A 16,388-nucleotide genomic window follows, 5' to 3' on the forward strand; every position below is an offset into this window, starting at 1 on the left:
AAATAATAATGTCCAGATACCCTTTCTGGAGGCTCTGTAATGAGATTACTGGTTTTTGTTTTGTTATTTTTCTTTTTTCTGTAATTTATTTTTTTCAGTTTATTTATTTATTTTGAGAGAGGGAGAGAGAGAAAGGAAGAGCTAGTGTGAGCAGGGGAGGGGCAGAGAGAGAGGAGAGAGAATCCCAAACAGGCACTGCACTGTCAGTCTGGAGCCTGAAGCAGGGCTCAATCTCACAAACCGTGAGATCATGACCTGAGAGCCAAAATCAAGAGTTGGACGCTTAACCGACTGAGCCACCCAGGCTCCCTGTTTTGTTTTCTCTAAACACTGGTTGTTCTATGACTAATCTAGTGCCACTTTACATATTATAGGTGCTTAGTAAATATTCTCAGCCAAGGACTAACCACACAATTGGATAAACAATGTCTTTGGTCAAAACCAGATTGACATTTGTTATTCTATATCTAAAACAACTTAAGAGGAAGCACATGGACACACACATACACACACGCATTTCTCTGGGAAAATATTATATGTTCGTAATTTACAGTGACTATGCTACATGCAGACACATAAGAAGATTTATGGGCCATCTTTGCAAGTGAAAAATTCAGCTATTTTCCTTCCTTGCAAGTGACTTCTATAATTGGTCTAAAAACAATGCCTACCATTTATTGGTCAATTACCACCTAAATTATATGTGCCTAACCTGATTAGGAAATCAATTTTTCTTTTTTTCTCATAGGGCTGATTTGCCTGTGTTTGTTTTAATTTTGTCACAATTTCCACAAGACGTGTGCCAGATTGACACCAAATGAAATTCCTAGCCATAATAAACACATATTTTTGCCAGTTAACTTATGTCATTTTCCATTAGGGGGATAACTAGATCTCTTAGTCGAATAGAATGAGGTTATATGGTTACATGAAGCTTTGCTCATGAAATGACACAAACTATTTCTGTGGCTTTACCCTAATCACTTAATATGATATGAATTTTCTTATAAAATGAAATAAGAGATCAAAGTAGATGATTTTTAGTTTTTTGTTTGTTTGTTTGTTTTTATTTCCAGTTTTGCCCTGATAGAATTCTATGAGTTCCCCTAACACTGGGAGCAGGAGGAATCTAGATTAAAAAGAGCCTATAAAATGAAACCATAACTATCTCACCAATGGAGTAGGGGAAAAAAAGGATTAAGCCTTACAGGTTTATTAAATTGAGAAGGGAAACGAAATCTATAAATCTCACTGAAAAGATGCATGTGAATTACTGCCATCCAGAGGCTCAATTATAGGCTACTCTTTGAGAGTTATTAACTATGAAGCATCCCAACAATAATGGGTAATTGCCTTAGAAAACCCAGCCTGGCATAACATGAATACGTTTGGTTCCCATTCATAACCCCTCATTTAGAAAATATACATCATTTAAAGGCTAAACATAAAATATGAACTCCATAGTCCAATGAAATAACTCTCTCATCAAAATTGTAATCGTGTCTTAAATCTACACAAAGTGGCACAAAGGGAGCCAGAAGCATATCCAAGAAGAGAAGATTCTGCCTTGACTTGCATTTTCCTCAATTTCCCACCTGACTCCTTTTTCCCTCTGGGGAAATATGGACTGTGATGAGGAGCATAATGACCAACATGATGTGGGTTGCCTAGTCATATCCCTTTAATCCAATTAGAAATCCATTCAGAGCCTCTGCATGAACTCTCTATGCAACCACTTCTCAGTCAATTTATGCTCGAATCCATCAACACTACTTAATGGGCATTGCTATTCTGGGTCATCCCTCAGCTTTTCCTCTCTCTTAGTCCCTCAAGTACCATGCACATATCAGCACGTCATCAAGTCAACATATCCACCATCACCCAAACAAGGCTACTTCTTGACAGGCTTTCTCCACAGATTTTCTCTCCTTTCCCATGATTTGTCTTTTTTTCCTCTTCCCTCTCTTTTCCTCTTTTTAATTGCAGGAAAGGTGAGTGCTTATTACTTTTCAGGGGAAAGAAGCAAGGTGAGCTCCGTCCACCTACTCTAATATTGTTTCCTAAAAAATCTGACAGAAAATGGATGCATTTAAAAATTTTTCATAATGTTTTATTTTTGTTCTATTCCTTTTTCTTTCTGTCTTTGTTCCAACTGGGGAGCTTGTGAAGTTCTGCAGTTCTGTTAACCTGGCAGAGAACACAGCTTGCTCAATATTGAAATGCATTGATACGGCGTGAACAGAGATTCTCTTTGATAGGGAACTGGAAGACAAGAAGGGTTCTGACTACTGACTAGCTCTGTGACTCTAGGCAAGTTATTTCTTTCTGAATCTCATTTTTCTCATTTGAATAATACGGGAGTTAGTCTAGATCAGTAATTGTGTGGGGGCATGTGAAGGCCTGAAGTAAAGGGCAAGGAAGGGACAGCTGGTTTGGGCTTTGCAGAACCCATCAAGTGTTCATTTGAAGAAATAATGAAGACTGAGACATTTTTAAATGTCTTTTCTAGTTCTGTGTTTCCCAATTTGAGAAGTAAGAACCACAGTGATGACCATAATAACATTTGTTAATATCATTTTTGAGTTTATGAAGCATTTGAATACATGGTATAAAATGAACGAAGACCACTCAAATTAGAACAAGCAACAGTTATTTATTCAGAGCTTGCTCTAGCAAGGAGTCAGCCACCATCATCTGTGTTTGGCAGAGACTCCAATGCAGGCAGAAGAGTGAGAAAGCTGTATAGTCACAGAAAGGGAAAGGGCTAGGTGTGCACCACAGGAGGCCGTTGGCATGGGGAAGCTGCAGGCAAGCTAAGAAGAAGCAGGGCATCCTATGTGATTGGTTAGGGGTGCATATTTGGTTTTCTCCAGTTGGTCTGAATTTGGAACTGGGGCAAAAAATTGGGAGGCTGTGAGTTATTAATCAATTGGTGCTGATTATTCAGACATTGTTGTCTGGCTTCTTGAAGCGGTTCCTAGAGATAACAGCTTGATCCTGAGCTGGTTATTACAGAGAGTATGTTGGCTTCTCAGGCTGATTGCAGCAGGTCATGGGGGAGAGTACTGTTTTTATGTATAGTCCAGTCATTGTTCACTTGTATATTTAGCCTGGCAATGATTTCATTTGAGCAGTGAAAATGAAGACAATGATTGGCTTTTATTTATTTATTTTTTTATTTTTTCCCTTCTGTTAATACATTCCATTTGAGAACTCGGGGCCTCTCTTTTTATGTTAAGTCCCTACCTAGCTTATTTGTAAATTCCCTACATCTGCTGAGATTTCTTTTTACTTTTTCTTCCTAGTAAGGAAATAGAGTCTTGATAAAAAATGTCTTCTCTTCACACTTTCCCGACTAAATTTGGAATGGAAACCTTTGACCAATACTATATGGTAGACTACTTACTGCCACAAATAGTGGTTCCCATAGTCCCTGTGCAGCTCTGCCTTTGGCCACTGGGTTGATCCAAATTATGCTGCTTCAACACCACACTCTGGGTTCCAGTGAAGCCAGCCTGCTACTGTCAGCTGTAGATCACTAGAGACTTCTTACAGTATGCATGCAAAATCTGCCAGAGCTGCTCTAGAAAAGCCTGTCTGCATTTCCTTCCAGGGTCAGGCTTCTGCCTCGCCCCTTAGTTCTCTTTTGCTGTGCCACATAACAGGACATGGACTTAGTGTCTTTTCTTTTGGTCTTTGTGAGGCTACCCAAAGGGCAGTATGATGTCAAACAAGCAAGGAAGCAAACAAACAAACCCAATAACCCAAGTTTGGCATCTCATCTTTTTTCAAAGCAGATATACAAACAACCGTATTAGTGACCCTAGGTTACATGATTCTTGTCTTGTCACACGTGAAGGTTTTAAAAGACCTAACAAAAGTAAGGTGATTTTAGAATTTGGGCCTTCTGGCTTTGGCTTGAATGTGTCCATTCCACTATACTGTATGTTCTCTCGAAATACGGTACCTTGATTAAAAAATCACAATATCGGTCACACCTATTAGATAGATGGCAGGTCCGATTTATCTGAAGGCAGTAGAGAAAATCTCACAATTTGCTTGCATCTCTTGCTCTGGATTATGTAGGGCATCTTGTTTGGTGTTAAGCTAACTTAGCCTGTACAACTTCCTCCATAAACTTATGTTGGGGAACATCATTAGAGACTTTTAAGACTGGTGACCTTAATTTCTACCTCATTTTTGAATGTGATTTACAGATATTCCCCTCTGGGGAGAATATCCAGCCAGAATGTTTCATGCTGGGAAGGGCAAACATAGAAGAGCAGGGACTTTTATGTTCCCTGGCACTGGTAAAGGAAGGGCGACATTCTAGGAGATGCAGACTGCTTCTCCCAGCTTTGAGTTCCCAGCTCTGACTGAGGGACCGACATTATTTGAGACAAAGCATGGGGGCAGGGAGAGGCTCATGCCTAAAGACATTATTGAAAGCAATGCAGATTTTGTTGCCAAGCAATTAAGAAGCAGCTGGTAGTCCCATGATCCTAGTACAGCATGTGGAAATAGAAGACCAACCATAGTTTAACAGAAAGAAAGAGACAAGAAGAGCACCCCCCAGTGAGATCACACTCATCCCTGAGGGTCTGATAGGGTGTGCACATGCACTAAGCCGCTTCCACTCAAGAAAAGTCAGAATGGACTGGGGACAGACATGAACAAATTCCCTAAGCAACGCACAGAACAATCAGCTAAGAGGGGAAAGACTTCTTGGCAAGGGGCTTAAACAAAACATCTGACCAAACACTGAGTGAACATTATGATACTCAACCAGGGGCAATGTCTAGGAAGCCAGGCTTAAAAATAGTCACCCTTGGGGCACCTGGGTGGCTCAGTCGGTTGGGCGTCCGACTTCAGCTCAGGTCATGATCTCACAGTTTGTGGGTTTGAGCCCCGCATTGAGCTCTGTGCTGACAGCTCAGAGACTGCAGCCTGCTTCAGATTCTGTGTTTCCCTCTCTCTCTGCCCCTCCACTGCTCATGCTCTGTCTCTCTCTCCTTCAAAAATAAATAAACATTGAAAAAAAATAGTCACCCTTGGGGTGCCTGAGTGGCTCAGTTGGTTAAGTGTCCGACTTCAGCTCGGGCCATGATCTCACAGCTCGTGAGTTTGAGCCCCACAATGGGCTCTGTGCTGACAGCTCAGAGCCTGGAGCCTGCTTCAAATTCTGTGTTTCCCCTCTCTCTGTCCCTCCCCTGCTCATGCTCTGCCTTTCTCTCTCCTTCAAAAATAAATAAACATTAAAAAAAATTTTTTTGTAAATAGTCACCCTCAACCCTAGTGATCTGGAAGACCACATGCAGGCCCAGGCTGAGCCCTCTCTAGGAGTGACTGGAGACAAAACTTCCTAGTCCCTGGATGAATATGAGGCAAAATTGTAAATGTTCTAAATTGTGAATGTGGTCTCCAAGCCACAAACACATATCAAAAGGTAATGAATAAAAATTTAACTGACTAGTAGGGTTTCAGCATAACCTTTGACCAATATGTGGCTTTTGCTGATCCAGGAGCAAACCCCAGGAAGCCATGCTAAGAGATACAAACAAGGAAAACAATTCTAAGCAGAAACATCAGAGGCTTCTTCACACTGTGGGGAAACAGCTTTCACAAAATTAATTCAGTGAAGTCACTAAATAAATAAACAAATGAACAAACAAATAAGCCACAGAGACCAGGGGAATCTATATGTAATGCAAAGTGTGTAGCCCATTGCCTGGCTTATATCAATCACTAGTTTGGAGTCAGACTGAGTCCGACTCCAATGACAGACATTGCTGTCTCATTGACTTGCTGTGTGACCATGCATATTGCTTTACTTCTCTGTGCCTCAGTTTCCTATAATTCGGTGATAATAATAGCACCTACTTCACAGGTTTGCTGTGAGGATTAAATGAATCGTGCATGTAAAGAATTGCCACATAGCCTGTGCTCAATCACTATGAATTATTACCATCACTGGGTGGGGGTTGCCCATTTTCCTCTGTTCTACTTCTATTATGTGCTAGCTAGTTGCTGAGATTCCTCTAATAGATTTACATACCCTTTTGGATCAAGTATTAGTGCTTTTTAAATGTCAAAAGTCCTGGGAAAGTTTTTCTATGAAGTTATGGTTCCTTATAGTGAATATGCTTATCACTTTATGACTGCTATAGACCAAAAGGTCTGAAAAAGTAAAATTTGGCCAAATAGGAAGAGGGCAGCATCAAGGTGGAAAGACAGGAACCAAAGAGTTTAGTGGATGCTAGAAGACAAGTAACCCTGACTGCAATTTCACTTAGGGACAAGTCCTTTGTGCTGTCCTTATGGGTTGTAACAGAACTGCAGAGATGACTGGCATTGAATTGCTTAGATGATCTTTCTGATTTCTTTGAAACTCTCCACCCTATTTCTAGTTGCCAGGTAAGCTAATCCTGTGATTTATGTTTGATTGTGAATAGACAGAAAGATACACTACACCACCAGACTTCTCTAGAATGTTGTGGGATTTTGGGCTCAGTATTTCTTACGAGTCAAATGCAAGATCAACTTCAACATCCGTGATTCCATTTGCTGGCATTAAATGCCCAAATCTCCCGGGAGCTTTCTTGACCACAGAACAGGCCTTGCTAACAAATAAACTTAAATGCTTTATTACAAGAGGAAAAGTGCAGAGAAAAGGAAAGCTACCAATCTCCCTTATGCTAGGCTCAGGTAGAAAGGAAATGCATTTTTTTTTCTCACTAGAATTTGGTTTCCTTGGTTTTAGCCATAAACAGGATAATAAATACAAATTGCCTCAGGACACATTTAAAGAAAAATCCTATTTACAAAGGTTAGCAGTTGCAATACAATTTGAGTAAGGTTCATAGCAAATGGCTTGATGTGCTATGTACTTGTTTTATTTTTGAAAACAAATTAGCTATTGTTTCCTGCTCCTAATTGGATCTTTATGTTTCCAGGGAAGCTTTACATCTTTTCTTATTCTCATATTTTATTAAACAAATGAGTACTTCTTCCTTTTTGTTCTTTTCATTTCATAAGAGCTATTCGAAAAATTTTCAAATATTCTCAAAATAGAGCTAATGGTATGAGAAGCCGACAAAGACATTTCCAAACCCACCAATTCATCTATCTGGGTTTTGTCCCACTTGCATCATCTGTCTCTTTTCATTCTCTTTTTTCTTCTTGAAGCATTTTAAAACAGGTCCCAGACATCATGTTATTTCAATCTATAGACTTCAATATAGATCTATGACATCCATGGGCATTTTCTTACATAACCATAGTGCTGTAATCACACCAAACAAAATTAATGTTTATCCTTGGTACCCTCGATCACCTGCCCATAATCAAAACTTCTTTCTTGTTTTCTTACAGGCAGAGTGTATAAACTATGATCCAACTTGGGTCTACTATTACATATGATTGTTAGGAAACTGAGCCTCTTGAATGCTGGAATAGTAGGCCTTCTTTGTATTTTATTTATTTTTTCACACTATTGATTTGTTTAAAAACAAACAAGCAAGCAAACAAAACCCATGTCAGTTGATCTGAAGAACATTCTACAACTGGCTTTTTGCTTCTTCTATTGTTTTTCCTTATAAACTGAAAGTAAGTTCTAGAGACTGACCTTCCATTAGAATCAGGTACAACCATTTTGGTAAAAATATTTCATAGATACTGTTGTATGTCTTATATTCATCACATCAAGAGACACAAAATATTTGCCCATCTCCCTTCCAGTGATGCTGGTTTACTCATGCATTTGCATTGTGACTGCCTCATCCTTCTTTTGTTCTTTTCACCCTCGGCGGATCATGTGATGGTTCTTGCCCCCAATAATCATTGAGAGAACCAATGATTGCATTAGAAGTTGAATTTTTTTTTTTTTAAGTAAAGAAAAATATCCTTTCACATAATAAGGTGATTTGGGTGGCCTGAAATAAAATTCCTATAGGAAAAGCATAATTGTTCAATGTTTAGAGAAGGGATTTGGGGCCTGTTACTTCTAATATAACCAGTTAATTGGAAGAGGTATGGTACTCTGTCTCTCTCTTTCTCTCACATATCATCATGAATTTACAGATTTTTATATACACAATGAGTTTGAGTCTAACTACTCTGTCTGATGCTTAAATTGTGTCTCTTTGCATCTTTGTTCCCTTCATGTTGGACAGTGGGTCCTTTGACATAACCCCTAAGTCTTGGATGATTTCCTCGCTTTCTGACACAACAGATATCCCAGACTTACCAAGTATCTCTATGCTTCCCTAAATCTCAAACCAGCCATTACCTCTGGAGCTCTGGGCTTCACAATCTGGGCATGAGATGAGCTCCTTGTTCCTGAACTTTCTTTATTTTTAAACTTTTCCTGTTGTGAGAACTAGGAAATACATATTTTGGGGAAAACAGTAATGAAAATTTATTCTATTTCTAATTCATATTTGCTGCTGTGCTTTTTTTTAGTACACAATTAATTGTTTGCCTTTATTTTTGGTTGTAACCTTTAGATTATAAAGTGCCATTGTTTGGTTGAATTCTGCCTTACCTGATATTAAAATTATAACTTATTTTTTCTTTTCCTTTGCATCTGCTGGTGCATCTTTACCTATCCCATTAACTCTTTGAGTCACTTAGTATTGGGTGTGTCTCTTATATTCAGTAAACAGTTGAATATGGATTTGTTAGCCAGTCTAAACACTTTTTTCTTTCTCACAATAAAGTCAAGTACATATATTTATTGATAAACTAGAAATTCTAATTTATGTTGTATGGTTTTATGTCATTTATTAATATACATACACTAAACATTTCACTACATTGCCATTTTCAAAAATGTTTTTATTGGTATTATTTTGTTTTTTAGGGTAATTTATTCTTTTGTTCTAGTGGTTTCTATTAGACCAATACCTTTCTTTATATACTGTCTTTGATGCTGCCTTTTATAGAAATTATCAGGTACCTACAATAAATAATAAAGATTTTCTCCTCTCTTCCTCTCCCTCTCTTCCATTACTCAATTTTAAAAACAAGTATTATGGGGTGCCTGGGTGGCTTAGTCGGTTGAGTGTCCAACTTCAGCTCAGGTCATGATCTTGCATTCCATGGTTTCGAGCCCTGCATTGGGCTCTGTGCTGATAGCTCAGAGCCTGGAGCCTGCTTTGGATTCTGTGTCTCCTTCTCTCTGTCCCTTCTCCACTTGTGCTCTGTCTCCTTCTCTGTCTCAAAAATAAAAGTAAACATAAAAAAATATTTTAAAAACAAGTATTATGTTAAAGTTATCCTTGCACTCTTATAGATGCTTAAACTTTTGTTATTTCATTTGTCTTGTGAGTTAATACCAATGAGGCCATCAGCAAACATATTCTCCTTTGCACTTTCATCCTCTTCCATTTTTTGTAAATTATGTTACATCTGTATTGCCAGAACATATGACATTTACAAACTATTTTACCACTCTTATCTTCTCTAATTATTCTTATTTGAAATTTCAGTCCTGGACTTTACACCATAGTTTGTCCAATTGTTCTTGGTTGTCTGAAGCTTGTTCTTTAGTTTGTTCCTTTTGGGAGAGCTTATGGGACCAATATTCCCTAAGTGGTCAGGAGGACTTCTGTGGAGATTAAGAAACTATATTTTTCTAGGAAGTCCTAGAATCAGTGCATATTAGGTGCCAGTCATGTGTCAGACCCATGCGCCAAGTGATTGAGAGATATTTAAACCGAGGTTCTTGCCTTTAAGAAATTCACAGCCTTTAGAATACAATAGTACTATCTGGCATTAAAATCTCAGAGTTATGCTAAGGTGTTATCTTGTCCAGATAATTTTTTACCTATATTTATGAACACCAGATTTCAGATCCTTTATAATCACTCTGTTTTTTGTATATGAACTACCCTATAGTTCACCATATGGGTAAAAGTTGCATTAACATACACGGGATTGATGGTGAGTTGGAGAAAATTCCTTGTCTTTATAAGAAACTACTGAACCATAATAAACCATTTTTAAAAAATCCTAAACTCATCCTTGGTTTCTCTCCCATCTTCTAAGCTACTTCCTTTTAGAAGCTACCTGGTGCCATGAAGCTAGCTGCTCTTTTCCTAGAGTACACACCATACTCTCAATTGGCCTTAGTGTATTAATCTCCCTTTATCATCAAAGTTGACTTTGACTTTGTTTCGTTTATTGAGGGCATTACTCAATAGATAGATAATAAAATTTCTTATGCTAATTCTCATACTTACTGCCTAAAAAAACCTATGTTGCAAAAGCTTCTAAAGCCATGTCTGGTCTCAGTAGGACCACAGTGATTAATTAAGGATATTTGCCCAAGAATAAAGACATGGTAAGTGGAAACCCTGGTATTTGCAATCTCTACAATAACTCGTGGTGATGCCATGCTATTTTATATTACCTTGCTCACTTACATCGTAAGTTCTTTTAAGATTGGGGGTCCATTAAGTGTCTGAATTTTTCATCAGATAGCAACAAGAAAACCAAGGAAGATTTCAACATAGACACTTCCAATTGTTGAACATGTTTAAGGAATAAACATCTTCAGTTGAGTAAAAAACATGGCCACACTAGGATACCATAGATATCACTTATTCACTTAATAGCACTAATTAAATGTCTTGAGATAGGTTCTGGTTATTCAGAGATAAAAAGCATATTTACTTTATAGCTTAATTTTAATGATGGAAACAAACAAGTTAATAAACAAATTCAATTTAACATGATAATTATTTATAAGAGTTTTGCACAGTTACTTTGGGAGCACTGAGAAGCTCTAGCTCAGAAAGAAGTATATTCTTAAAGAATAGCAAGGTGGTAGCTAAACTCAGGGTGTTAATGAGGGGAAGTTTTTGTGAGTACAAAGAACACATGTGGTGAAGGCACCAAGGCAGGAAACAATGTGCTATACTTGTAGAACTAGCTGTTCCCTGCAGTGTAAATGTTGGATGCAAGCAGGTGTCAGAGAACTGAGGCTAGAGAAACAGCAGAGACCAGCCATTATGTGCCCCTGTGCCAATTTCAGGAGTTTTTTTTTACTTTTAAAAATAATTTTTTTAAGTTTCTTTATGTATTTTGAGAGAGACAGAGACAGCGAGAGCAGAAAAGGGGCAGAGAAAGAAGGAGACAGAGAATCACAATGCAGAGCTCCATTTCATGAAACTGAAATCATGACCTGAGCTGAAACCAAGAGTCGGATGCTAAACTGACTGAACCACCCAGGTGCCGCATTTCTTTTTACTTTATTAAGTGACTGTTGGTGCCCCCAAAATATTTTAAATAGGGAATACAGTGACCTTATTTAAAGATTTTTGTGATGAAATATGCTAACATACTGAACTATTGAACATTCATTAATTCACTCATTTATTTAACAAATAATTATTAAGCACCCACGATGTCTTAAGCACTACGTAGGCACTGAGAATTCAATGATTAGCAGTAACAAAGATGATCCTGCCTACCCTCATGGATCTAAAGCCAACTTGACATTTGTGTTTTAGATGTCTTCTTCTCTAACATATCTTCATGTGCATCATCAGATGGATTATTCCAACTGGACTAGAGGCAGCATTTAAAAAAAATATCTCCCTATCTTAAAAAATAAAAGAATATACAAAACACAAACAAAAGACAATTATCTATTTGTAACTCTCATCTCTCTACTGCTGAATTTCCTTGCCCCTCTTTACAGAAGACCCATCTATTTCTCTCCTCAGTTCTCCACTCCAAGAATGTTTTTGTTCCTACCTTTTAACTGGAATAGCTTTTACCAAGGTTAGGATCTCCATCTTTCCAAACTCATGATGAGTTCTCTTTTTTCCTTCTTTTCAGCCTCCCAGCAGCGTTTGATATCTTTTCTTTCCTAACTCTGTGATTCTACGTCTTCCTGATTTCCCTCGTACACTTGATAGATTTCTTCTTCTCAGGTTTCTTTGTTAGCTTCCCTCACTCTCCTTGGACTCTAAAAGACTCTTTTGTCCTTCTCAATCTGTACTCTTTCTTCAAATAATTTCATGTAAAACTTATCTTAACTGCTACCTGTATATTGAGAGCTCTCTGATTTATATTTCTGGTGTCATTTTACCCCCTACGACTCCAGATTCATGTGTTCAAATATCTTCTCAACATCCCCATTTGGATGTCTAATAGACACACCAGGCTTCACGTGCACATCTAAATGGAACTTTGGTCCTTTTCTCCTCTCCCTCAGTCTGGCTTTGCCTCCAGTCTTTATTGTTTTAGTAAATGGCACCACAATTCACCCAGCTGGCCTGGCTACTTTTTGTCGTTTTCTACTCTCCACATCAGCTAGTAGCAAATCTTGTTGGCTTCTCTCCAAAAAAATGTTCAAAATATGACCACTTTTGCCATCTCCTCTGTAGCTGTTCTACCTACCATCATCTTGCCCTTGGGTAATTGTAATAGTGTCCTAACCAGTTACCTTGCTTCCAAACTGTTCCCCATAGTCCATTCTCTAGAGAGCAGCCAATGTTCTTTCTCAAGTGCAAATCTGGGCAGATTCCCAGACTTCCCCCCCTATATCACCAATATCTTTCCATTACAATTACAGCAAAATCTAGGAGATAGGATAGAGGAAGCAGAAAAGAAGGGTTCATCCCCACCCTTGTAAGAACTAGGAACACAAGGCACTTCTTAGCTCTCACTGGCTGCAACTTGGTCATATAGTGACACCTAGCTGTAGGAGAGTACAGAAAATGTATTATTTTTCCTTGGTGGCCACTAAAAGTTGAAGTCCTGTAGCTAAGAAGAGAACTGATATTGGGATAAGTAACCAGTATCCTCTGCCTCATTGCTCAGTTGACTCCTCCTCAGAAGGGCTTTTATTGATCATTTTGTATGATCAATACAAAATGTCACTATCTTATTACCTTGTTTTATTTTCTTTATAATATCACTACCTGAATTTATCATACTAGTCAATCTATACCTGTCTATTCTTCTATTACTTAATCTAGTCATCCACATATTTATTTGAAATCTGCTCACATGTTTATTCTCTGTCTTTTGCTTTAGATCCTAAGAGTAGGAAACCAGAGATATCATATGTCTATTCAGTCACTATATTCCCATACCTAGAGCAATGCCTGGTGTTTAATAGGCACTCAACACATTTATGCTGAAAAAATTTCCTCTGGAAAGTCAAAATTAGGTTATCTGCTGGTCACAGGCATATATGTACGTGTGGTTGTACGGTTTCAGTGGGGATAGCAGAGTGTTAGGAGAAATGATAATGTTTAAAATGTTTGAGGAGAATGTAAGAGAAATGGTACGTTTGGGGTATGGTGTTAAAGACTCAACTGAGAGTGATGTTTACACATTTTATGACTCAAATCTATTTTGTTACATGGACTTTACCAGCAGTGCTTGATTAGTAGGATTCAGGCATGAGAAATGAGCAGCAGAGTTTATCTAGCATTCAGAGTTTAGGATATGAGTAAAGTGTTATTGGAAATGATGGGCAATTTTCATTTTTTTTTTTTTGGTCATTTTGTAGAAGAGAAGGAAAATGCTTATGATTAAGTGTTTTTGCATGAAAATAATATAAAGGAACAAAGTGAGTTGGAAGAAAATAATAACAATATTGAGCATTTCCAATGTCTTTTTTGATATAAAATGGTGATGACTGTTTTTTTAAAAAAATTTTGTAACCTCATTTAACTTTCATGAGTGTATAAGTAAAAAATAACCCATGAGGCTTGTAAAGCAGATATGACTATCCTTATCTTAGAAATGAGGATATTACAACTTAAAGACTTTAATGACTTTCCCAAACACTAAAAGAAAACTAGAGGGGAAAACAGGAATCCAAATCCCTGGCTATTCATATAATGCTCTAAAAGAGAAAGGAGATATCTTGAGGTCTTCCACCCTATTAATTAGCATGGTTTGAGCAACTTTAATAATATTGGAGAATATTAGATTTCATCATATTTACATTAACTCAAAAGAAGAAATGCATAGACATCAGTTTTTGTGGGAAAATAAGTAACATTGCTTTCAACTTGAGCCACTTATACTAATGAAACCATAACTTTAGGTGGAGTAGTGGTGTTGAATTCCACATGAATAATGGATGCAAAAATAAGTTCATTAAAAAAATAACATTTCATTTTGGAAGATGATAGGTGCGTCTTAGTGTGATATGAATGTCAACTTCAGGCAGCAAGGTGTGGCAGAAAAAGCATGGGATTTGTGATACACAAATTAGAATCCTGTCCTAGCCTCCTCTGAAAATTAGTTTTGTCATTCACAATATAGGAATGATAATGACTTCTTCATAGCATGGTTGGGAGCACTCTGGATGGACTCATACCAGGAATTAAATGCTTCTGCCTGAAAATGACACATTTCTGATCATATTTCACAAATTTTAGCAGTCATATGACTATGCCTAAGTTAAAACGGAAGGGAAAGTAAAAATCCCCACATGGACCTGAAAGAATAAAGGGAAGTATTGGTGAGCAGCCTTCAGGTATACCATAGTGATTTAAAAATTAATTAGATAAAAAACTTAATTAATAACAAATGATGTAACAACACTTCCCAAAGCATACTTTCCAGAATTCTAGATCCATAAGGATGTTGGTAGGTATTCCCAAAATAAAGAGAATTCTTAGATGAGTGGTTTTGGAAAAGATGGGGTATTTAAAGTTCAAAGTTTCTCTATTGTAGAATTTCACATAACTCCAGTAGACTAAAATGTATAAAGGATTTCCAAAGTGGGAAGTAGGAACTATAGTATGTAGCATTTTTCAATCTCATTGAATCCTAGAATTCTTTTTTGTTTATGTGTTTCCTTTCTAAAAACCATCATTTGAGATTATGCTTTGCACATCCTCTCACACTTTGAGCAATGATGACAAGAATTGTCTGGAGGCTGATGAGAAGGGAGTTGTGGGAGCCTGGGTGGAAATAAAAAAGCTTCTACATTCTCAGGACCATTGCCTCTAAAGGCAATGTAAGCAGAACCCTCAGCCCTCAGGTACTCCATCCTTGAGAAGAGGGTGCTGGTGAGTACAAGGTTTAGAAATAAAATCACTTATTTGAAACATGCCCATTGTGATATTTTCTAAGAAGAAATTGAGGACATTGAATGCAGATTGCCGTATGGAGTATAAGAAGGTTGGAGTTGGGCTAGAGGTCATGGTTTTAGCCCAGAACCTGAGGCCTAAGTCATACCACAGCTGAGGCCAGGGAAGGTGGTCTATCTTTCTCTTGGTGCAATGATTGTTCTCTTTCATTTTATTAATATTGCATTGTTAGTGACATTGATAAATATTTCACTCTGAATGCTGTGTCACAGGACTGATCTTATAAAAGTGTGAATGGAAATGAAAAAGTAGTGACTAAGATGTGGGTGGCGTCTCTTTTTTTTTTTTTTTTCTTGTTTAAATCAGCATTTTTATTTATTTATTTTTTTTTTTAATTATATCAACTATAATTTATTTTTTTTTTTATTTTTTATTTATTTTTTATTTTTTAATATATGAAATTTACTGTCAAATTGGTTTCCATACAACACCCAGTGCTCATCCCAAAAGGTGCCCTCCTCAATACCCATCACCCACCCTGCCCTCCCTCCCACCCCCCATCAACCCTCAGTTTGTTCTCAGTTTTTAACAGTCTCTTATGCTTTGGCTCTCTCCCACTCTAACCTCTTTTTTTTTTTTTTTTTTTTTCCTTCCCCTCCCCCATGGGTTTCTGTTATGTTTCTCAGGAGTACTGATGCATAGGGGCACCTGTACCCCAATGTTTATAGCGGCACTCTCAACAATAGCCAAATTATGGAAAGAGCCTAAATGTCCATCAACTGATGAATGGATAAAGAAATTGTGGTTTATATACACAATGGAATACTACGTGGCAATGAGAAAAAATGAAATATGGCCTTTTGTAGCAACATGGATGGAACTGGAGAGTGTGATGCTAAGTGAAATAAGCCATACAGAGAAAGACAGATACCATATGGGTGGCGTCTCTTTATGCACCTACCTGTACATGGTCTGAAGGTGACAAAGGTGTCTGTGTGGCGACCCTCCACAAGTTGGTAGTTTGTTTGCAAATGTCTTCTATTCAGGGTTTCCAGGCAAAGAACAATAAGTGGAGAGTTTAGAAATGTGATCCTACCTACATCAGTGGATGAATGAAAAAACACAAAGAGCTGGCCCACTGTGTAGAGAACGTCTGACTCTGAAAATAGGAGATATTTGGGATCAAATTTTATTTGTACTTGCATGATATCTATGGTTTTGGGTTTATAATTTTGGAAAGTATCTTTAAAAATATGTTACATGGGGCACCTGGGTGGCTCAGTCTGTTAAGCATCCGACTTTGGCTCAGGTCATGATCTCATG

At 37.7% G+C, this 16,388-nt stretch overlaps 1 long non-coding RNA gene across 1 annotated transcript in view; it reads left to right on the forward strand.

Moving 5' to 3' along the window:
* LOC132661555 (uncharacterized) overlaps positions 1-16,388 on the forward strand; it is a 172,766-nt gene that overhangs the window by 12,681 nt on the left and 143,697 nt on the right. The gene's annotated exons all lie outside the window — the stretch shown is intronic.

Source organism: Panthera onca, chromosome D1 (assembly GCF_046562875.1).
Source record: "Panthera onca isolate mPanOnc1 chromosome D1, mPanOnc1 haplotype 2, whole genome shotgun sequence".
NCBI classification, from domain to species: Eukaryota; Metazoa; Chordata; class Mammalia; order Carnivora; family Felidae; genus Panthera; species Panthera onca.